Genomic DNA, 23,422 nt, shown 5'->3' with positions numbered 1-23,422 from the left:
AAACTGGTTGGTCAGCCTGTCCCTTAGCTCGAAGGAGGGCTGACGGTCTCAGCCCACCCAGGCCAGTTCTGCCTAATTTCAAAGGGAAAGTGACTCCCTGCAGAGCCAGCAGCTTAGGGACTGAGCTCTAGTCTTGGAATTGCCTTTCCCTGGGCAAGTTATTTATTCCCCTTCTCTGGGTTGGCCTCAGTGCAGCCTAGAAACCAAAAGGAAACACCAAAACACCAAGAAGTTACCCCAAATCTGGGCTGTTCTGACCATCAGTGTTTTAGATTAAACACTGGCAGTTCTCTTGGATTACAAATCTCCATTTTCCCAGAATTCCTTCTTAAGTAAGTGGGTCAACAGGCGCCCGGCAGCCCCTTCGTCAGAGGGAGGAGCTGCAGAGATGATCCCGGAAGATCTCTGTTCCTCTCTCTTCTCCCTGAATATTCCTTCTCAAGTTTCCAGTTCCTCCATGTAACCTTTAAGTGTTGGCCTCCAGTTGTCTTTCTTCGTACCTTTCTCCCTCCTCTCAGGTGGGACCCTCCCGACTCCCAACTTTTGCCCATATGCTGAAGACTTCTCAACCTCCGGCCCCAAACTGGACCTCCCTCCTCAACTCCACGCCCGTAAATCTAAATGGATTTCCTGAAAGCATAGCGATTTGGAGGGAGGGGTTAATATCTTTCCCAAATATCCTCCCCCTTCCTTTGTTCATAAAAGGCACCACCATCATTCAACTAATCACATGAGCCAGAAGCCTGAGTGTCATCTGAGACATCCCCATCTACTATACTCCACAGATCCATTCTCTCACCAAACTCTACCCACTTAACTCTCCCATCTCCCCAAGATCCACCCCTCTCCATGCCTTCTCTTGGCTTCGGTACGGCCGATAGTCACTATCTCCACCTCTCTCACCCCCTCGAACGCAACCCCCAGATACTGCAAGCACCTGAGATCATGTACCAGTCTCTCAGCATGTCATAGGAAATGCCACGTGCAGAATCAATGCTGCTGAATTAAATCTCTTCCATTTCTGTTATCTTACAATATAACACTTAAAAAAAAAAAAAAAAAAAAAAGCTTTTCCTGGTCTCTGCCTGGTTTTCATTCCATGGGCAGCTGGATCCCACATTTGTGCCTGAAGTGTCTTTGCCTCCACGGTTCACTGTCGCGTGGTAGGTGAAATATGACCTAGTGTGTTGAGGCACAGGGAGGTGTTATTGAAAGGAATTCTTCTGGGAAGTGAAGGCCCCTGAAGAATCCCACCCACCCCAGGGCCGTGGGTTGACTTGATTCGTGGGTCTAGATTTTCAGATGCTGAGTTTTCCTAAACTGGGGTCCACCTGTGTACCAAAGGTGACGTTTGGAATTGACAGGTCAAAACATTAGGGGTTTTACGTCCCAGGTCAAATTTATCTGGGGGGGGGGGGCGGAATGTGGGATGTCAAAAATTATGTAAGTACCAAAAAGACCAACAAAAAACATTTCACATACTAAAAACCTGAAGAATTTGAAGCCCAGGGAGGTTGGCACGCTCCATTTCATCTCCAGCATTGAGGACATCGCAGGGGCTGCAAAGCTCCCTTGAAATGGCAGAGGCGGGAGTGGTTCTGCTTTTGTTTCCAGTTTCTGAAGTGAGCAACCGGCTGGCTTTCAACGTCTTCTTCATGGCAGATCAAACTAACGTTCTCGAATAAAATCCCTGGCTTGAACCCCAAGCACGTGATGAGGACCATCAACACAGGCTGGACAGGGAAGGGGCGGTGGGGTGGGTTTGCTGAGCACTTGGAGACCTGGCTCTTCCCAGGGGTTAGCTGGGTAGAAGGAAGGCGCGGTTTAGCATAAACGTTTCCAAGCTGGCTGTCAAATTAAGAGGAGGACAATTTTTTTACATGGTATTCAGGGCCATAAAATCTGACCCAAAGCTCTCTTTCAAGTTTCAGCAACTTTGAACACTCTGTACTTTGGTCACACCAGAATCTGGACAGTACCAACAGCTCTGGCCTCCTTCTTCCTTCTGGGTTGTTGTTGTTGTTGTTGTTGTTGTTTTGCTTATGTTATTCCCTTTGCCTGGAATGCCCTTCCCCTCTCCTCTGCCTCCAGATGTTCTGTCTGTCTTTCAGTACCCAAATCAAATAGCATTTTCTCCCAGAAACCTCCTATCTGGATTTCCAAGCTGAATGAACCACCTTTGCTGTGAATTCTTTTCAAGGGCTGTCTTCTTCGTTTTCAGAATGTCACCCATTTCACTTTATCCCCCCCCAACTCCTCCCCACTGAGCACCAAACATGGGTCCAGCACACGGCCCTCTTCATCTATGTCTGCCAAAACGGATCGGAAGCGTTAGATGAGTAGTCACCGCATAGCAACAGTAAGATATCAGTTGTGAATAAACTGAACAGAGAAAATAGTCATTGGTAACAGGAAGAGGTCAGAGAAAATAAGCATTTCCCAAAATAGAAGTATTTTGGGGTGCTTGACTCTGTTGTTTTATGGTCACAGATGACTTTGAGAATCTGATGAAAATCAGCCTTTTCAGAAAAATGCACACATCCACAGACTCACATATTTTTTTTTTTTTTTTTTTTGCATATAATTCCAGGAGGTACTAGAAACACACCAAAGCCCAGGAATGGCAACTCCTCATCTGTTTTAAAATCACCAATTCCAGTGTATGAGCAGCCCAACGGGATGAGGAAAGGCATCTTCAAGTGTGTGGACCAACAGACCACACTGAAGAAGAAAGGGAGTCAATTAATGGGAATAGCATGAGCTCTGGACACCTTGGGCAAGTCGTTCTACTCTTCTGAATCTGAGTTTCCCTCATCTGTAAAATGCAAATCATAATACTTCTTTACAATGTTGCTATTGAGTAAATAAGATATGCAGATTACGTAGCTAGTGTAGTATCTGGCATGCAATCAGCCCCTGACAACAAATACTAGCTTCTGCACCTCCTGTCTCGCGTGGCAAAAACTGCAGCCACAGTGCAAACAAGTCATTTCCCTTTCAGCAATAAATACTGCACTGCTGCTTTGGGGCAAGGGAAGAAAGCCTACTCAGACCACCGTCTCCGTGAAGAGGTGAAGCCGGGTGCTGAACGGCTGCTGCAAGCTCATTCGCATGGCTATTAATCATACAAGAGCCCATTTATGACAAACACAGGTCCCTCCCTTTGCATGACAAGGCGTATGGGTCCACAGAGCCCCATTATCCAAAAAAAACAGAGCATTGTGGGCGACACAGGCGAAGCCGAGCACACACACACAAGCGGACATTGTAAGGCTGTTTGCACAACCCCGCAGTGCTCCTCGAGGATTTCCTGCCAAGGAGACATTTAGATCTCATAGTCTGCTGCAGACATTTGCTCATTCAACATGGCTTCAGGCAGCCGGCTGCAGAAACCCGGGTGCGTGGTCCCCTCTGCTGGCCATCCCCAGGACTGCATGCCGGGGATCCTGGGATGATCCGGCACCCGAGGTGCTGTCAGGATCCCAGCCTCTTCTCTGCTGTCCTTTCTGGAGCAGTGCGGTGCAACAGGCATGAGCTTGGGGATCCGGAGAGCCTAGTTCACATCTCAACAGTATCCCGTACTAGCCACAGACCTTGGACAAGTCACGTCACCCCTCAGACCTTACTCTCCCAGATGGGGTCCACAGCACTCATTTGCCTGTGACGAGACCTAATGGAGATGGCAGCAGGGCAGGGTGCCTGTGGACGGCCAGTGTGGCACGAACACCTGCCTCCAGGAGGATGGGCGCTGTCCTCTGACAGCGAAACCAGGAAAGGAAATCAACAAGCACCTGCTGGTAATGTCTTTGCTTAAACTGTAGCCGGCGTTTAGAGGGGAAGTGTGACCCTGTCTTCTCATGTCTCATCTCTAACGCTTTTTCAAATTGTTCCCCCCTTACTTTACATTGTGTGTCGTGTTGGTGTGGGTGGCACTGTGTGTCCCCTCAGGCTTTATTTCATCCGGCACCTGAAGTGCCCCATCTTCAGGACACACGTAACTTGAAGGCGGGGGGCGAACTGGCAGAAATTCTCGGCCGAAATGCGTTCTTCAAAGACGACAGAAGGACCACGCCCTTGAACTTCTTAAACTGAGCTGTGATCTGCTTCCTGATGTCCAGCATAGCAACAGCCACACGGACTTAATCAATGTATTTAACAACATTTACTTAACCTCCCCGAGTCTGACTTTCAATATGAGTAAAACAGAGATTACTTCAACCTCTCCAAGGGTGGCTTTTAGAAATAATGAGACAACATAGGTAAGCAGTCAGATGCATAAGTAAGTGGTAGTTGCCATCATCACTATTACCCTTGTTATTTTTATTGTCTCAGTTCTGTTGTCCCGGCCATGACCAAGAGCTCCTCTTTCCGACACAACTATTGATATCTGTGAAGGCTTTAAATATTATCTTAGAGATGTATGCCAATGACTTCCAAATTCACAACTGTTGCCCGACCCCCTCGTCTGAACCCCTGACTCATGTATCCAATTGACTACGTGACTTCTCATAAATAGCTGAAACTTAACTCACCCCAAATTAAAGTGTCGCTTTCTCCCCTCAAGAACTGCCCTGCTCCAGTCTTCCGCATCTCAGCCAATGACAATCCCATGTTTCCAGCAGCTCAGTCCCCAAAAGCTGGTGTTATCCTTGACTTTTCTCTTTCTCTCATACTCCATAACCAAGCTAACAAATCCCACCAGCAGTACTTTTAAGATGATGTCAATTCAATTGCTTCTCACACCGTCCCTCACCAGCACCCCAGACCAAGTCACCAGCCATCAACTCCTGCCCAGAGTATCATACTCACCCTTTACACAGATTTCCCAGCGCTGCTCTCATCCATTCCCAACCACCCAGTGAACTGCCTTTCTGGCAGCTTTGCTGATGTTTAAAAAGTTGCATTATGTCACTCCTCTACTTAAATTGTTTCAGTGGGGCCCTGTTTTACTTATAGTAGGGTACTAGATCCTTATCACGGTCAACAAGGCATCCTATGTGATGGTACCCCAAAGTGGTTCAACCCCTGCAACTTCTCCTTCACTACCAGGTGATTCAGCTACCTCTGCCTCCTTACCTTTTCTTTTTTGAATGTATGACATATCTTTTTGTCACAGGACCTTTGCACTTCCTAGTCCTTCTGCCCAGAATGCTTCCCCCCCACCCCCATATATCTACATGTAGGTTTGCCTTTGGGCCTCTGTTCAAGGTTTACTTTTCAGTGGAGCTCAACCTAACCAACTGGCCCAAAATAGTATTTCTCCTCACCTCACCTCACCCCACGCCACCTCACCCCACCCCGTGCCCAGTCACTGCCTTTGTTCTTCTTTCAAATCTCTATTACCATTGACTTGTGTATCCTCAACTCCTAGACTACTGCCTCACACACAATGGGAATGCCACACATACATACATGTGGAATGAATTAAGTCATTCATTGTAAACAAAACTCCCATGACCCCATGGAGCTTCTCTGTCAACAAAACCTAAGATTTTTCTTCCACATCCCATGGGAGGAGAGGCTCTCAGGTCATCTGGTATTTGGGTCAGACAGTGTCTTTTGGATAAGAATGAGGGAGAATTAGTCATTGCAGGGGATGGGGAAATGCATGGTCAGTGAGCATGGTCCTAAGGAGGGACAGTATGAAACCATAAAATAGAAAGTGCATCTTGGAGGGGAGGGGAAGGAGAGAAGGTCAGAAGAATCACTGAGGACTGATTATATACGAACTTTGCAACCAGAAAGTGGGAGCAGGGACATTCCTGGGCAGAAATGCAGCCTGGCACCTTGGATGGATCAAACGGCTACTGTGTAACTCAAGGCTCGAAGTACACAGGCGATACCACTGACTGTAATGCCTCTGTAATGCCACCAAGTGAACAGAGAGTCATGGGCTCTGTGCCCTACTCTCATTTTAGCCACTTATGTGCTACAGGACCTTGGGGAAGGTCACTCTCCTGCTCTGAGCCTCATCCTTATCATCTGTTGCCCACCAGGCCTGGCTCAGGGATCTGGAACCGCTCCATGCTCCAACCTCCTAGGGTTATACAGAGAGGATAGGCAACAATTTCCAAATATGTACCCAGGCAACCTAATGCCCAATCATGAGCTAAGCTAATTAGAAGGGGGATGCACCTTTCCTCCCAGCAACACCATTTCACACTGACAGCACCTTCCACATGCCGCCCGGGTCTTGTTTCTTGAAGCCGTGTGGATTGCAAGTTACACGGCAAGGAGAGTGACGACAGAACCCCAGCACTTTCCAACGTCCCCCGCTATATCAAAATTGGCCCACTGCTGCCATCAGGGAGTGCTACAGAGTTAGTCTGGGAAAAAACAGTAATTCTGGTATCTGGTAGAATGCCTATACTACTACAGAGAAACTGTTCTCAAGCCCTTGTGTATGTTCGAGGCAGTAAATGTTGTGAACGCAAAGGCATGCAAACTATAAATAATTTTCATACATTCAACAAAGTTTCCCCCAAGTACCTCTACTGGGCAGTGCTTGGATAGCCTAGTTTAATCCTCCATGTGTATTCAAAGGACTACTATGACATTCTCTAATGCAGACCCTTTTTCCTTGGGAATTCAAGAAGCAATTGAGGACCTGCTAGGTCCCAGCCCTAGAAGCCTCAATCAGGTCTCATTGCAATTATAATAATAGTACAACTGTAACATTAAGGCATTAGGTTGGCGATAATTTGCAAACACCAAAGGTCTACTCTTTGGCTTTCAAATTTCAAATTGGAAAAAACAAACCCCATGAGATGACAAAACAATGATGTTAATACAGATCCCAAGGCTTTGGGAGTCTCGTTACGTTGCCCAGGAAATGGCAGCATTTTGTTGGAATAAGTAATAAGCATTTTTCAAAACTTCTAGAAAGTACCACCATACCCGAAGATTTTGTTCAGTGGGCAAATTTCCACTGGCTCTGCTGGGCTCTCTACCAATTTATAGTCAATATAATTTAGCTGATCCCCCACTGGCAATGAAATCAAATACCTCGTCCTCACCCCACCCTGACACTTGCTCCCAAATTAAATGACCTCTTCCTCCCAATGACCCTAGTAGATATAGACATAGATGATATAAATATAGATATAGATATAGATATAGATATAGATATAGAAATAGATATATAGATACGGATATGGATATAGATATAGATACGGATATGGATATAGATACAGATAGGTTTTTTTTTTTTAGTTTTCTAAAACATTTATTTATTATTAAGAGACAGAGAGAGACAGAGCATGAGCATGGGAGGGGCAGAGAGAGAAGGAGACACAGAATCCAAAGCAGGCTCCAGGCTCTGAGCTGTCAGCACAGAGCCTGACATGGGGCTTGAACTCACAAACTGTGAGATCATGACCTGAGCTGAAGTTGGATGTCTAACTGACTGAGCCACCCAGCTGCCTCGAGATTTTCTGTATATAGACAACTCGATAGAATATCTATCTATCCACATACACACATCCTGTAAATCCTGTATATATTTCTTCCAAAACTAAAATACTCATACATGTCTGTTGAGCTCCTTGAGGGCAGGTCTTAATTATCGCTCCATCCTCAATACCCAGCACAGTCCTTAACAGAGTATAGAAAGTTGGTGAATGGTTTAAGGAATAAATACACGAACATCTGCTCTTTTTAGGGACTAGTGCTCAGTAAGACTCGATCCCTGCAGTGGTCTGAGATAAGAGCACAACCCAGTGAGGGCAAGAAGCCATGTTCAAAGCCCACTGTAAAGGATGGAAGGTTCTAGTGAGGACTGCGATTGAGGTAAAGCGAAAGCGTTCTGGAAAAGGGGCGCAAGAGAAGAGGTAACTCATCTGGGCTGGAATAAGCTGGAAAGGTTTCAGGAAGAAGGAGGCTGTGGACCCGGGAGGGAGAAACTTGTTACTGAACATCCGGCAACCGGTGAGGCTCGGGAGCTGGATGGAAGGTAAGGCCAGATCACGCACTCTTGGTGGGTGGGTGGAGACGAGGGGCCTTGGGAGTGACAGCTGTCACAGGCTCACTTGGAGATCCTTCGGCAGATCCCAGTCTTCCGGTTACGATGAAGGGGCGGGACTGGCATTCCTATGCGCTTTTACACCTGCGTTAAACGTAGTTCTCTGCCAGGTAGACTGATATCCTCGGCTGGCCTGGGGCTTGCCTGGATGCCTGTCCCAGTCCTGGGGTGGGAGCGGTGTCCCCTGCTGTCCACCTCTTACCAGAGCCCCAGGAGTCCTCACGTGCCACCCTTCCACGTTCCAGTCACTCCTGCTTACCTGTCTGCCTCTCTTCCAAGAAGGTGAGCACCTCCAGGACAGGAGCTAGGACTTTATGCTTGAATCCACAGCAGGCCACTCAGGGAATACGGGTTTGCTAATAAAAGGGAAAAAAAAAATGAGTGCAGAAGTGACAGCGTGAATACCAAAATCTGTATCCAAGGATCTCGTGTCTGAGTCCCAGCCATTTGCTTAGAGAAAGAGGGAAGGAAGAATGGGCAGGCAGAAGAGGGGAAAAAATGTGACAGGGAGGGAGGAAGGAAGGAAGGAAGGAAGGAAATGTTTTTCCCCTTTTACCGAGTTTAATGAAGCTATAACTGGTTTCTGGCATATGAAGAAGCAGACAGGGATCTCATGTTATAGTTGAAAATTAAAAGGAAGGAAACTCGAGCCATCTGAAAGCAATCTACACCCTCAGCGATGCACAAATGAGCTGAAGACAGGCAGCAAGGGGCTTTGAGAAGAGTCTGCTTCACCCGCTTGGAGGAGCGACTCATTCGCACAAAGGGAAGCCTGTGACTGTCCCTGCCTTTGGCCCTGCCAATCAGATTTGGAGGCTGAGCTGGGAGAAGCTCAAGGTCAGGGACAGGCATGACAAAATGACATGTCTCCGGGCTGTGGATTCGCATTTGCAGATGTCTCTTTGAATCGAAACTCCCTGTGCTGAAACCTGGGTGCACTTGCAGAAGTGGGCTTCGCTGCCTCCAGGCTGGTGGGCCAGCTGTGAGAGCGTCCCATCCCAGGTGAGGACATGCTGACATATCACCGCTGACACGGAGGACCTTGACCTAAAATCCTGGGGACTCGAAGATGACTTCACTCATTCCCTGCTTACCCACATTCTCCTTGTCAGACAACCACGGTCACAGCCACTGTCAGTCCTGTGCTCAATGCTATTTTAAGTGCTGCCCACGAATGATCTCACGTGATTCTCCCGATGACCCTCAAAAAATAGGTACCCTGTTCAGTTTTAAGAATTACGAAAGAGAGGTCGTTCGCTAAAACAGCTTTTCTTTGGGCAAATGCAAAAGCTTGCAGTTATGTGTCTTCTCCACTAAGGGGCATTATCGTCTCACATTAAAAATGCCAGACCAGGTCAGGGTAGGGCCTTAGCACAAAAGCAGAAGTTTGTAAAAAGGACAAAGCAGAGGGATTGATTTCAATGACCTGGATATTTTCTAAACGCTATTCCTCTTAGTAGTAGAATGTTCAAATTCACAGCTGTAGTACCCAATGCTTACTTAACTCAGTAACTCCCTTAATTCCCGTTCAAGGTCATTTCAAAGGCACTGACTGGTCTTCAAGAGTCAGCCAGCAATGGGCCAAGGCAACTGGGGTGGGGAGAAAAGATTAATAGATTCAACCATTTGGCTAAGTAGTCATCCTCCCCAGCTGCTTTCGCTAATTTCTTATGTCACGTTTTCCACCAAGGGAAACACGGCTTGCGGCTGAATCACCTTGACTCCAGTTGGGAGTGTAAAGTGAAAGAAAAAAAATAGGAAAAAAAAGAAAGAAAAAAAAAGGCTGACATTCTATCCCAAGCTTATCAAAATGAGTTTCTCTGGCTCACTTTGGCACAACTGGAAAACACTCTGGAAGTGTACATTAAGATAGGAGGAGCTCCTCCATTCGTGGTCGTACCCCCACCCCTGTGCTTATAGACAGATAGGCTGTTTCTACACAGATGGGCTTCCGGACATGTGACGCTGCTTTCAGACATGCTCCTGCAGGAAACTCACAATACACAGAGAAGGCAGCAAAGTCACCGTGGGGCTTCCCTGTTTGGATGGATGCACCAAGACCGCAATTAAAGCAAACAAACAAAGTCATCGAGTTTATCTCCAAGTTTATTTTAAAGCCCAGCCCAGCTCTTGATGACTCAACCATACGCTATCCCGATTTAAACTTTACCCTGCAGCTGGGGTTCCCAGGCTCGTGTCCGTGGCCACCAATGACTAAATTTGAAAGCACTGCTCTCCATCTGCTGCGGAGCTCGCAGCCTCACAAACGGATCAAGTACTGTTTAGGCTGCGTTTTAATCCCACTTGAAGATTGCAAATTTTTACTCAAACACGAGGTCTGAGGCTACTCTGCTGTTCTCACCAGCAGGAAAGCCCGCTATATGAAACAACCTCAAGTCACCTGGGCCCAGCGGCGTGTGGGAAACAACACCGGAGAGACTGTGGAGACAGCAACTCACCTTCACGGCGGCCGAGCCTGTGGCCTTGGCCATACATTTGAGAAGCGCTGCGCTAGACTAAGGATTTGAAGTCCCCTTTTTATTCTGCATCTCCAAAGGAAGCAGTTATTTTAGGACGAAGGAGATCAGGAGGCTCCCCTGTACTGATTCAACATGCATTTTGTTTTATGAGTGTTTCATTTATTGACCCCACTTGGCACGCATGAAAGTTCAGAAAATAATCAGGGATAGCATTTACGGAGCCCCACAGTGGACCCAGGTCTTGCGCTAAGTGCTTTACACACGGTATCCCGCTCCTGGAGCCCAGGACTAGATGGCTACAAAGCCTTTACGCTTCTCCCTGTTCAAATTGCCTCCTACTCCCCACTCAGCCAGCCTCAGTTTACTCACCTGAAAAAAGGATCAGACAGAAGCTAGACCAGATGATCACACAGATCCCTCTGATCAGTAAGCTTTTATGAAACGTGGAAGGCAAAACTATATACACATCTTTGTTAAAATAGAAAACCCAGGTGTTTAAATGCAACACTTGCTTCCTTAAGGGGAAAAAAAGAAACCCAGAAAACAATCAACCCATTGTGTGTAGCAATACTTAATTTGACCCTCTACTAGTTTGTGTATTACTGACCAACCAGCCAGCCTCTCTTAGAACTGACACCAGCAGCTCCTCCTGGGCCCGGACCAGGCACTCAGCAACTCAACATGGTCCCTGGCGTGACCGGGAAGGGACACAGGCGCACGTGCCGGGGGCGCCATCTTCCTGCCCCGGCTGGGGAGCAGGTTGGCATGGCAACGCCGGAGCCAGTCTTCACTTGCTCCCTCCCTTCCCTTTCACGCTATTATCACTGTGTGAGATCTTGCCCCAGAAGAACAGAGAAGTCCTGAGGGCGAGGTCTGATGTCAGGGGAGAACAAGCGAGGCTTTGTGGGGCCCTTCAAGGAGAGGAGGCCCGGCCAGGGCTCTTCGCGCACACAGAGGGGCCTGTGCTCTCTCAGCGTCGGGGGCAGAGAGGTCTGCTCCCGTCCTGCCTGCAGGGCGGGGCCTCCACCAGCACATGGGGGGCCCTGTCCCTCCCCCGAGGGACGGGGAGCTGGACAAGGTGGACGGATCTCCACCCGGTGCCCACAGGCTCGCCCACGCCAACCCCCGTGACCACTGTCAAGCAATCTCTCTCTCCTTAGCCATTCTCCCACCTCCCGTTCAGAACGGCGCCCCCACCCCTCCACCACCCTTGCAGATCTCTGCCTCCTTCTCACAACCCGTCATCTGCTCCCAGTCTCCTGTCTCCAACCCTCCTGGGCACCACCCCTACTCTGAGCCACCTCTGCCTCTGAGAAGCCTCCCTGGTCAGTGAGCTGCCCTGCTGCCTCTGGTCTCCTAAAATGCTTCAGCTGTTCTAATGGCACAGGAGGTGTCACACATCTGATGTTGGTCTGTTTATCACCATTGCTGACTTCGGCTTGGAAACCCCATCTTCTAGGACCAGTTCTGCACACCGAAGATGCTTACTAAATAGCTTTAAAATGCTCGAACCCAGAGAGCATCCCGAAAACGTACTTTTTGCAATATGGTTTTTAAATTTATTTGAGGTGGGGGAGAGGAGCGGAGAGAGAGGGAGACAAAGAGAATCCCAAGCAGGCTCTGCACTGTTATGGCAGAGCCCGACACGGGGCTCGAACTCACAAACCATGAAATCATGACCTGAGCCGGAACCAAGGGTCGGACGCTTAACCGACTTGAGCCACCCGGTGCCCCCCAAAAACTTACTTTCAAGTAAAATATTCAACTGAGGCTTTAGATCAAAATAAGAAGAGCTAACGCTAATTGAGTCCTTACTATGTGCCCAGCACCACCGGGAGCAGGTGCACATGCTGGCTCATTTAATGAGCAAAGCAGCCTTACTTATGAAGAAGGTGCGATCGACTCTCACTTTACAGACGAGGGAACTGTTGGAGGAGGGATGTGCTAGCTGTCTGAACCCACCAGCTAGCGAGCGGGAGAGGAGGACTGTGACCCAGGCGGTCTGGGTCCAGTCTGTCCTCCTAACCATCATGTGACACAGTGTTTCATGATGACCACCACTGAACCAACCCCACCTAAAGTCCCCTCTGATGCACACTGTCACGTGTCATTCCCTGAAAGTAGGGACACACGCTTTTGCAAATGTCATCACATTGCCAGGCCCCTTTTGTCCCATGTAATGGCAACTGAATAATTCAGTCAGATGGCCATGTTCCCCTTCTTCCTGGGCCGGCAGCACGGTCAGGAGAGCAAGGTGGCCTGTTGGGAAGTGAGGTCTTTGGAGGAGACACGTTCGGAGCCCGATTTCCTCAGCAACAATTCTCTCTGCAGAATGCGTCTGCCCATTTGCAGCCTGGGCCTAACTCTGCTGTGCAGGTCAGATGAAGTCCCCTCATCCTGCGACCACTAGGCTGGCAGCTTCCAAGCGCCAGAGAAAGGTGGGCTCGCCATCAGGGCTAAGCCAAGCACCCTAAGCTGATTCTCCTATCTTCCAGCACAGAGAAGAAGCACAGACAGAGCTTCAAGAAGCTGGAAAACTGGAAGAAAGGGGCAGAGCAAGGGCACCAGGGCTCACAGCATCAGGATGGGGGCAGGGTGCAGGCTGAGCCCTTTTACTCTGAGAACCAGATCAGTCGTTCTGTGCTCCAGGGCTGATGGAGGCCCTTCCTGCCATGAAAAGGGGGGGGGGGTCCAGTTTCTCACCTTCCAGAGGTGCTTCCTGGTTCTGATGGTGCAAAAGCGAACCCCACGTCAGGGTCCTGCTGGACAACATGCGGGTTCAGCAGCCATGACTCTCTCTGGGGTCATGTTCGGAAAGGGAAAGCCCTGGACAGTCAGGCCCGACTCCCACATAGTGACGATAGAGAGGGGAAGGGGGTGTCCAAGGTCAAATGGTGAGTCCGTGCCACAGCTCGGGCCAGAACCCAAGTTAATCCCGACACCACAGCCGTCCTGTCCTTCCTTCCTTTTCTTTCTCATCTCTGCTCCTTCTTTCCAAACTTCACCTTATGTCAGTTAAAGGCATCCAAGAGAAATGCTTACTCGCCCTGGTACAGCCAGGCTTCTGGAGCAAAGAGGGTGAGAAGAAGCTCACGGTGAGGTTTTTCCTGAGAGGGAGAAGAGAAGAAACCCAGGTGCCATGTCGTCTCCTCTGTCTAGCCCGTCAGGAAGGACAAACAGACCCCCCAAGAGAAGAGTCAAGGAAGGCCTGACTGATTCTCCTGGTTCTCCAAGAGGAGAAATGGAGAGGAGGGTACGTCATGGGGCTATATCTACCGGAGACTCCAATCAGAGCAAAGCACTCATCCCTCAAGCTGCTTGCTATTGAGATGTTTAAGCCTACTAGAAATGAGGGTGAGCCTGGCTGGCTCAGTCAGTGGAACCCGCTGCTCTTGATCTCAGGGTCAGGAGTTTGAGCCCCACATTGGGTGCAGAGATTCCTTAAAGACAACAACAACAGCAATTGGAAGTAAGCCTACCAGAATGGGACAAGGTTAAGTTCAGAGACAGCTCTTCAAGGAGGGAAGGATCCCCAAGTGCCCACAAGCAGAACCGACTGTTGTTATCAAGTAGTGAGCTCCCCGTCCCTGGAAGCATGTAAACAGACACCCTTGGGGCAAGCTGTGGAGAGTCTGCTGGCATCGGAAGATCCGGAGAAGACTCCAAGACAGGATGTCACTGCTCTGTCCAGTGCTGCATTTCAGAGCTCTAGGTGAGGGCCACGTTCAGGGATGATCCTTAACTGCTCCTCATTGGTTTATCAGAAGGATAGCACGGCATGCAGAGCGGAAGGGGAGACAGTCACAAGTGAGTGTGAGTCCTGACCACCTAGGAGCGGGGGGCCTTGGGCAAGCTGCTTCATGTCTCTGAGCTGCAGTTTCCTCTTCTGTAACGGGCATCCTGGTGTGCTTGTGGACCTCTGGTGCCGGGAGCACAGACCTCAACACACCCAACACGCCCAAGGAAGTGGTGCAGGTCAGCGAGGCCAATTCTAACCCATCTGTTCGTCTTTCAGCCGCCACGAGTGGCTGGAGGGCGTCGGCACCAGGGTGCGTTAGGCTAGAATAGATTCTACATACTACATATGTGTGCGTGTCTGTGCGCGTATGTATGTATATACACACACATACACGTATCTGGGTATATACAGACACACAAACATATACATATAACTTTTTTCTTTTCATTTTTTTTAAGTTCATTTATTTTTGACAGAGGCAGAGTGCGAGCACGAGCTGGGGAGGGGCAGAGAGAGAGGGAGACACAGAATCCGAAGCAGGCGCCAGGCTCTGAGCTGTCAGCACAGAGCCCGACGTGGGGCTCGAACCCACAAGCTGTGAGATCATGACCTGGGCTGAAGCCGGACGCTTAACCGACTGAGCCTCCCAAGCGCCCCACATAACTTTTTTCTAAGAGGAAGGGAGAGGAGCACAGTTCTAAACACCCCTTGCAGTTTCCACTGGGAAGAAGCAGACCCGGCTGTCTGTAAAGTTGAGTTTTGCTACCAGAGAGCCCTGGTGCAAGCTATACTGTTCCGTCAGTGTTTCTGGGTGATGGCGATGGATCCCTCCTCCTCTTTCCACTTCTTTTCTTGGTCCCTCTCATCCGATTGCACTCACTAACACCTCCATGGGGTCAGAGAAGAGATCGACTCAAATTAGTCAATCTGATTATTTTTAGTCACTGTTGGGAACAAGGTGGGAGGCTAAGGAGGAGGCTACTAATGGATTCTAAAATGCAGAGTTGAGGCATTTTCTGTGCACGATGATCACTCCGGCTACTTCCTCTCCACCGCCACCACAGATGTTTGAACACTGGCCCTTATTTATAGAGTGCCATTCTGTACTAGGGGTGTCTCTCGCCCAGCTCCTAACTCCTACTCACCCTTCAATACCCAGCTCATTTGGCCCCTCTTGGAAACCTTTCCTGACTTCCCAGGGCAGAGGACATGCTCCCTTTCTGTACTTTGTGCATGCAAGGGCCTCCTACCCACTCTCTGCGTCTGTGGCTTTGTCATCGTCACAAACATGATCTCCTTGGACGGATGAGCAGGCTTAATTTGTCTTGATGGTTTCCAGTCCTCATACAGTGTACAGAGCCACATGGTTGGGACTCAGGTATTGTCTGGCCAGTGAATGTGTACTTTCTAAAGAGAACATTCTTACTGTCCTATTCAACTAGGAGAGGATTAAGAGATAGATATTACCCGTTTGTTTTCTGACTAGAAAAAAAAGGTACCAAGACCTAAATTCCATCATTTCTACTAGAAAAGCTTGGGCTTTCGCCAGCTACTCCCTCCAGCCAGAAACAAGGCTCACGTTCTCACCGCTTTCCAGCAATTTGAGTGCCAAGACCCCACACGAAACCATCAATGTTCAACATTCACTAGGGCACCGGGCGGCAGAAAGGGCCATGAATTCATCAGCTCCAGAAGACCATCTCATTCGGTCCATCTGCATGAACCTATTTCACATCTGAGGAAGCTATGATCTTATAATGTTACCAGGAGTAGGTATAAAGTAAGCACTTTAAAAATGAAGCATTTTTTGATCAATCAGAACAAATTCAGGGTCAATAGAATTAGACCCTTCGTTTCATCTAACTCCAATCTCCTCAGGCCATCACTCTGGGCTTAAAAAACTCTTCCCGCTCCAGGCTGTCCTCAAGTGCACTCAACACCCTTGGCTGGGCATTCAAGGCCCCTGGTTAGCCTTCCATCTCCCCCCTCTGAAGGGGCCTCTCAGACTTGCCTCACCTCACACTCCAGTGACTGTCAGGCATGGTGACAGGCACCGGGCATCCCCTGCTTATGTCCTTCCTCTGCCTGGAAACTCCCAACACCCCTCCCTGATGTTCCCCACCCTCCTTGCCATTCACTGCTCCTCACTTCTAGGACTGAGTGGAGACGACATGCCCAAGGAGCTGCCCCGTCCTGCCCCTCTGTCTGCATCAGGAGCGTCCCCTTGGGCTCCCTCACAGCCACAGATTAGTTGTGTTGGTGGGTCACTAGCAGGTGTCCCACTAAAACCATAAACCCCTCGAGAGCAGGGTGTAAACCTAGTCGTCATCTGTACTCAGTGTCTACACTAGCACTGACACAGAATAGGCACTCAGATGTTTGCTGAGTGAATTCATCCTGTCTCTACCCTGAAGGCAAGACTTGGTAATACACTATGTGAATGCATTTCAAGAGAACCGGTAGGAGCGACCTGTGCGAGGTGCCCGTGGAAAATGGCCACTCTAGCAAACTGGCTCCACAATGACCAAATCAGAACAACGACTCATTTCGACCTCATTTACCAATGCAACTTTCTCAAGCAGCTTGAACTAGCATTGGACCATGGGCACTAGAACAGGTCTGCGTCTCATTCATCTCCAGAGTCTTGTTACCAATACAGGTTTTTGAACGGATGGCTCGTACTCTACTGGGCAAGAGCATCCGTCCCTTTCTCTACTCAGGGAGGCTTCAGAGATGGGGCCTTTAGAGATGTTCTAGGGAAGAGGGAGGAAAAGTAGGAGAATCTCTGGAAAGGCCAGCCAGAACATAAAAGCCCACGTCCTTACAGTGGCTTATGAGGCCCTACATGATCTGACTGCTTCTCTCTGCCCTCACCCCCTTCCACTGTCCCCTGCTCCTTCTGCTCCAATCCTACTGGCTGCTTGCAGTTCCTTAAGCACATTCCCGCCTCAGGGCCTCTGCTCCTTCTAGCTCACTCCATCCCTCTGTCTACATCCTACTCCAGTAAAACCTAGCCAGGGAGGCTTCCCCTGGACCCTGTATAGAACAGCAGTCCTGCTCTCCCCACATCCCATCTCTCTGGCTTGCTTTATTTATTTAGGTTTTCCTGTTTTACTTTTTTCCATAACACTGAACACTGCCTGATACAATGTACAAATGTTTATTTGTTGATGATCCCACAATTGGCGCTGTAGGCCTAACACCAAGATGGCACCTTCTTCGGAGCTAACGGACACACAAGGCACAAGGTTACGAAAGAACCCAATGGGGGATCAAAGCTACACTTAAGTAGCTCTAGATAAGACTGGGGAGGAAAAGGAGCTAACATCTGTTGAGGAAGAAACTATGTTAATGCATTTCAACTATATCCTTTGATCTTGACCACAAGTGGACAACATAGAGCATATTGTCCCCATCTTACCGATGGGGAAACAGAACCTCAGGAATTTGAAATGATCTCAGCAAAATCACTCAACTAAAGAAGCAGAACTGAGATTTGAAATCGGGTCTGTCTAATTCTAAAAGCTCTCCTCCTTCCTCTAAATTATGCTGTAGCCTGGCGGCCACTCTAGGGGAAGAAACCGTAAGAGGAAGAAAAAGGAAGGGAGCACAAGACAATCCTATTCCCTCAAAGAATGAGAATTTGGTATAAGCAACAGGTCTAGGATGAAACCGGAAAACACCTTAGAGATCACCTGGTCTTGCTTTCTGTGCTACACTCAGCTGTATGAAATGTTTCTGCTTTTAGTTTTAAGGGAACTCAAGACATCTAGATGAAGAAGAAGAGCTTTTGGACAGAGGGCAGCAGAAGGTAACACCAGCAAGTGGAGAAAGATGAACAGGTGCATGGCCTTCTCAGTGTATTGGCATCTCCTTCGTGACTCCTGGTCTTGTCCTGGTGGGCGTCCTGGGCCAGCTTATGGAGATGTGTTAGAATACCAGAACCCAGGCTGCTGAGCCCTCAGTAGAACCTTAGTCATCTGGGAGGGGTGTCGGTTCATGTCACGTCCGAGTTCAACGAAGAAGTTCAGGCAGATGTGGCCCAGTCCTTGCAGATCCATAATGGATCAGGAGGAGGTGACAGAGGAGGAAAGCAGTAACAACAAAGAACCCATGTGCCTGGCAACCTGCAGCTGGTGCGTGGCAATGCTCCTGGATGAGAACTTCGCAAACTAAAAATGTCTCAAAAAATGTTACAGCCAGTGCGAGGCAAACCAGACCTCGGGCACGAGACCCGAATTCCATCCTGGGTTTGCTACTTAAGGACGTTCCTGCTCACCTGAGTCTGCACGGCAAGAATGGGCAAGAAAGGAACCCAGACTGTGCTTCAGAGGAAACGAATTCTGCAAGGACAAGTCACCTGGAGGTACAGTTCTAACCTGCTCTCTCCTGTATGCAGTTCTAAGCTACTCTACCTCATGCCTAAACACTCACAGCTCAGGACAGCTACAGCTCCCACTCAGAATATATTGGTAGAACCCAGGGACCTTTAACCACTTTATGTATGTATGCATGTATGTTTATTTATTTCTTTTGAGAGACAGGGAGAGAGCACACAAGCAGGGGAGAAGCAAAGAGGGAAGCAGCAAGGGAATCCCAAGCAGGATCCGCACTGTTAGCACAGAGCCTGACGCAGGACTCGATCCCACAGACTGTGAGGTCATGACCCGAGCCGAAATCCAGAGTCGGACACTCCACTGACTGAGACTCCCAGGCACCCTCCCTTTAACCATGTCAAAACTATAACCTTGGGGTGTTTTTTTTTTTTCCTTTTATGTGTATATGGTGTCAGGAGGCATGACTTCTAATCAAAGATGACAAATCTGGTGAAATGACCACTTTAATACTTTCCAGTATTCTATAAGCACACACAGCGCGTATCCTTTCCACTAAACAGGAAAGTTACCGTGGTGCTGTCTGCCATGGCCAAAGTCACTTGTTTCTTACCCAGCACTGTGTCTTGTGATTCAGGCTCACCGATCCAGGCTGATGGGACAAACCCACTGAACAAGATGGCCGCGGCAAGTCTGGCTCCCAAGTCAGGGCCGTGCCCGCTGGAGTCCCGTGGCTTCTCTGTCCTTACGTGAGTGACAATCTGCTAAGAGGGAATGCAAGTCATGTTATTTTGAGAGGCCATTTCCTGTTCTCCTCTAGAAATAAGACATCTTTTAAGGAGAACAGAGAGAATACCAGAATCACAGATTACCAGGGCTGGAAGAAATCAATGCAATAGCCTTCTCTAATGCTTTCATTTTGTAGCTGGGGAAACTGAGGCTCAGAGAAAACAGTGTCATTCAAGGATTCAGCAACTTGGAGAATTCAGATTAGAACATGTCTCTGACTCTCTCAGAATGTTTTTAAAGAGGAGCTTCATGGTCCGGCTGACTTCTCAATTGACCCTGAATGGGAAGGGTTTGTTTATTTTATTTTATTTATTTATTTTTTTATTTAATTTTTTAAACAGGTATTCAAAAAGGGAGGTGGACTTTTTCCAGATCGCTGTTTTTGTAGTTTGGCCCCTGGGAGCTAAATTAGTGAAACAGTCTACCTCAGGCATGTGGTTGGGATTGTTCTGTTTCCCATTAGAAAAATATTGTTATGGAATAGAAGCCTCAGGAGCACGGTAGTGGGTGGGCTTTGTTTTTCAGTGATTTGTGCCCAGTCAGTAGGTCTCTCTGTCTCTCTGTCTTTCTCTCTCTCTCCATGTTTCAGGAAAACACAGTAACAGATACAGTCCCTCCTCCCATGGGCGTCATTTATTATGTGGCTTTTCTGGCTACTTTGGATTTGAACCGCCCCTCCTGTTTGCAGAAAACCAAAACCCAACAAGCGATCTCACGTTTATTAAGTAAATAATATCTACCAGGCATACCAAGTGAATCTTACAGTACATTTTCCTGATTTGTCCTCAGAAATTCCCCACAAGGTACCCTGAAGTCCATTTTCTCAAGAGGTGAGAGAACCGAGTTTCAGAGAACTACAATGATCCGTAGAGTCATAATGGAAAAAAGGCACAGAACCAGAAATAAATGCATGTCTAACTCCCACATCTATGTTTTGCCCATCTACTGTAGACCTCAGTTATTAGGCCAAACACTAGGACTTGTCTTACTTATTTTTCCAGTGTTTTAGCTTGAATGCGGGAGAAAGTTCTTTGGAAACTATAAATTGTTGTAAGGACATGAAAGATTATTCTTGTTAGATTCTCTTTCAGCCGGGAGGCTCCAAGGCCCTGCTTCCTGCTGTGCTCCCAGCAGAGGCTCCTGTGTCCCAGAGAAGCTGCGCCTGGGCCCTGGCACTGAGAGGGCCCATCAGGAAATCATGATTATCTACGCTTGGCGCTTTGTTCCTGTTCTCAGACAACAAGGGACAAGGCTGGAGAGCCGGGCTAGGCGGGTGGAGAAAGAGGAAGAAAAAAACAGGAAGTGAAGGGGGGGGGGGGAGGAAGGAAGGAAACGATAGGGAAAACACAGCAACTTTGAAAAGTCCTTGGCCTGATGAGAAAGTGATTTCTGAACTGACATCATGTGGGGATGGCCCTGCATTTTGGGAAAGCAGGTCACGGAGGTAGAGGAGGAAGGAGGTTTGTTTCCTCTGGATTTGGGGTTGTGTTCGTCAATTCCCACCACAGAGCACAGCCAGAGGAAAAGGGTGCCCTGACACAGGGGCTGTTTTCTATGTGCTTGGGTGTAGACGATGAAGAATGTGAATTTCTGAAGAAGGATCCCGGGGTAAGACCGTGTCTCTCACCTCTTGGCTGTGGCTGAGAGGCCAGATGTGCCACAAAAGGACCTGGAAACAAGAGGGAAGGTGTTGAAGTGATTCAGTATTGGAGGAGCCTCCCTCCCCACCACTTTCTTTGTCAAACACCCTCGGAATTATAATACGTTTTCAGTGTATATGATAGAGACTTCATTCTCCCACTGGGGCCCAGCAAGAATCCCACTTTCTTCCACCAGAAAACTAAGAGGGTCAGGCCAGTAGAATGCTGAGCCTCTCCCAGACTATGACTCCCAGGTACTTCCGGAATGTTCTCCCACCCATGTTGACCCCTCTACTCATTTACAGACGCTCACAAGAGTACCCCAACTCCCAAAGTGCATCTTTAAGGATACAGTCACCTGGTTAAGTTGCACAAGAACACAAATAACCCTAATCATAACCTAATCATACATCAAAGCTAATACTATTAACTCTTTCCAGTCTTTTGATGGGGACAAGGAGGGGGCAGGGAATGAGGAGCTTCCTGACAGGCAAGTCCAGTCCCACCCACTCTAGCAGTTCCCAAACTCATTGTGCGCTGGAGAAGGTAACAAAAAGTACAATTCTGGCCTGGCGTAGCGGCCAAAGCTTCTGGAGAGTTTTGATGTCACCAACCTGGCTCTGTCCATGGACCAGCATTTGGGTCACTTGTGATCCTAATCCAGCCCTCAGCATGCCCCAACTCCTTCCATCTTATTGATTTGGTCACAGAGGCCCTACCAGGGAGGAGGGGCTCACTCTGAGGATCTGCCCTTGATTCTGTAAATTATTCCCCCAGGATCTGCCCTTGATTCTGTAAATGATTCCCCCCACCATCCAAACAAACACAGGACAACACAAAGTAAGCATATCCTTGAGAGGAGTCCAAGCTTTTCGAAGCGATGGCTGGTAGTTTCCTGACTGAGTCACCCATGGGCCAGATGTCCATCAGAGAGAACAGAGGTCAAGCAGGGAAGGACACTGACAACTCCCATCTCAGGTCCCCACGAGCACAGCCTCACACAGCAAACACCAACACTGATTTGCTCCTCTTGTCAGCAGCGTGGACTGTGGCCACAGCTGTTGCCACAAACCCTCTGCTCCATCCGAGACCAGTGGGAGTCCTCGCTTCTGTAGCACGTGGCAGCCAGGAGAACACTTCTCAAAATCTCATGTTTGGTCATTTTCAGAGAGGTACAGAGCAGAGGGGATAATGACCACCATTTTGAAAAGGGAGAAGCTGAAATCCGGAGACATGAAATGGCTTATCCAGGGTCATACAGCAGAAGCAGGACTACAACAGGCATCTCTTGCCCTCCAGTCCAGTGACCTGTCACATTGTCACTGTATCATGTGCCCCTGCCCCATTCAGTGGAGGGACTCAGAGCTTAGAACAGCTGCATGTCTTCCACTTTAGAATGTCTCTGGAAGTAGAAGGACAGGGCAGGGACAAACCAAAGAGAAGGCAGATGGATAGGGAGAAGACCAAGCATGGAGGACCTGTTCCCACCATCCAGTCTGAGCAGGTAAGGACTCACTCGAAAGCCCCCGGTGCAAGCATGGTCTATCGGAGTCCCAGCCTAAACTCGGAGTCAACAGACCTTGCTGCAGCCTCCTTCCTACCAAGAGCACCAGCCAACATGAAGAAATATGAACGGGCAGGTTTTTAGATAATGAAAATAGTTCCCCTTCTGCAAGTACCTACTGTACGTACATCAGGCGTTGTTAAGCAGGGTACCTCTTAACTCCTGAAACTTCCCAGCAACCACACTAGGTAGGCATTATTCTTGCCCCTTTTTCATAGATAAGGACACTGACGTGGTCGTCCAAGGGACTCAGCTTTTGAGCAGTAGGTAGAGCCAAGATTTCCATTCAGGCAATCCGGATGGAATTTCCGCTTTCAACCACTACCGTGAACCTCCCTAATAGGGCAGTCACGTCAAAGAAAAAGGAAAAAAAAACAAAAAAGAAAAAAAAAAAAAACAAGGAAAGAAAAGGGAGGCTTACAGGAAGGCAAATTAGTGGAAAGAGACAGGGAATAAAGCAAGGACACCGGGAACAGATGACACTTACATTCAAAAGGCAGAGGAAGGGAGGAAACTCCCCAGCCAGGGAACATTGAGAGGTGCCTCGCCGGCCCAGCCAGAAATCTGGACACTTCCCACACTCGGGTGGCAGCCCCCGAGTCAGCCGGCACCAGTAAATGACATTCTGGCCTTGGTGTTTACACACTACTGCTCATGGGAGGAGGAAGTAGGCTGGGCCGAGGAGGGCCAGCAACGGGAGAGTCCTCAGGGCGGGTAGAGGGATGATGTCTTGGGAACCTATTTTCCATGTCACCCAGAGGGACGGATCCATTGGGCAGGTGGGCAAGCGAGACTCTGCCGAAAAGTCCTCACCTTAAACGGTGCACACGCTCCCAGCAACCCTAGGTGTTGAGGA

At 48.7% G+C, this 23,422-nt stretch overlaps 1 protein-coding gene across 4 annotated transcripts in view; it reads right to left on the bottom strand.

Moving 5' to 3' along the window:
* CYRIA (CYFIP related Rac1 interactor A) overlaps positions 1-23,422 on the bottom strand; it is a 106,833-nt gene that overhangs the window by 43,196 nt on the left and 40,215 nt on the right. The window contains exons 2-4 of one of the 4 annotated variants that reach the window (XM_049652495.1): positions 20,990-21,031; positions 19,187-19,337; positions 8,280-8,376 (exon numbers count right to left, since the gene is read on the bottom strand). The gene's annotated coding sequence lies outside the window, so the exon portion shown is untranslated. The other 3 variants (XM_049652496.1, XM_049652498.1, XM_049652497.1) reach the window with 3 other exon arrangements.

This window comes from Panthera uncia (assembly GCF_023721935.1).
Source record: "Panthera uncia isolate 11264 chromosome A3 unlocalized genomic scaffold, Puncia_PCG_1.0 HiC_scaffold_12, whole genome shotgun sequence".
In the NCBI taxonomy this organism is placed as follows: domain Eukaryota; kingdom Metazoa; phylum Chordata; class Mammalia; order Carnivora; family Felidae; genus Panthera; species Panthera uncia.
Note: the sequence above shows the minus strand (reverse complement) of the source record. Positions and strands in the feature narration are given on the sequence as shown.